General features: G+C 42.4%; 1 pseudogene; it reads left to right on the top strand.

Moving 5' to 3' along the window:
• The first annotated feature begins 634 nt into the window (after window positions 1–634).
• LOC119308909 overlaps window positions 635–1051 on the top strand; it is a 2531-nt pseudogene continuing 2114 nt past the window's right edge.

Below are 1051 nucleotides of genomic sequence, written 5' to 3'. Positions count from 1 at the left end.
GTTTTATCACTGCTATACTAGTCATGCTTTATCTAGTATTTCTGTTAATAAAATCTTTCGGTAAATTGCTCATATTTCCAACAAAGGGTACTACTAAGAAGGATATCTAGGGTACTACATAAGAGAAAATTAAGGAGATTCTATTTTATCTTGCACGGGAAACCCACTGATCGGTTTTAACTTGCGGGCAAAAATAACCCATTGCGACTTGTACATGGGAACTATGCTACTACAAACGTATGAGTCGAGTATTATGCCAGAACGGATGGACTTTGTGTCAACTCTCGCCAAAGAAATTCTCATGGAATGTGAAAATACAATCAATAAGGAACATTAATCATCCTTAGAGCTAGAGGGGCATGTTAAAGAACATGTGGCAGTAGCTAGCAAAGTGTAGTAGATTGAAGCATGCATGTTGCGTACCTTCCATTAGAGCAGCAGCCCGTAAGAACCGGAAGAGCAGTTCCTTCATAATACCAGGCATTCGCCGTCTGTCAGCGGTGGGTGCCCTGTAGTAAGCGGGAACCAAGGCAACGAGAGATTCAGGGCAACTGTAATTAGCAGAGAAACAGTGCTCGGATAGTAGCAAATAAAGATAGATAGATTGCCCACCTTGCAGATACCAAGCAGCAGGTTCAGGGCAACTGTAACTGCAGTTTTAGTTATTATTGTTACTGCAGTTCATGAAACTGAATATGAACTTGTTCCTTCTGGCCTTACCGATTCGTAACTAACACTTTCCACTTTTGCGTCTTTGCAGTATGGTGTAGGAGAACCCATGAGCTAGTGGATGGCCCTAACTCATCTTACATCACGCCCAAGGCGCTCGATCGGTGGGAGAAGAGATTAGAGGATCTCTTCGAAGGCCGCCCATATGATATGTATGATGCAGCCCTCTCAGACACAGCGTCAAAGTTTCCAATTGATATCCAGATAAGATAAGCTGAAGAGATAAGTTACTGTCGAATGTATGAACCATCACTGTATGGTAACTTAGCAAGGTTCATTTTTGTCCGTTGTTTCTGTAACAAGTGGTGGAGCTACCCGAGTA

Source organism: Triticum dicoccoides, chromosome 5B (assembly GCF_002162155.2).
Source record: "Triticum dicoccoides isolate Atlit2015 ecotype Zavitan chromosome 5B, WEW_v2.0, whole genome shotgun sequence".
Taxonomy (NCBI): domain Eukaryota; kingdom Viridiplantae; phylum Streptophyta; class Magnoliopsida; order Poales; family Poaceae; genus Triticum; species Triticum dicoccoides.
The sequence above is the reverse complement of the archived record's forward strand: the minus strand, read 5'-3'. Positions and strand labels throughout refer to the sequence as shown.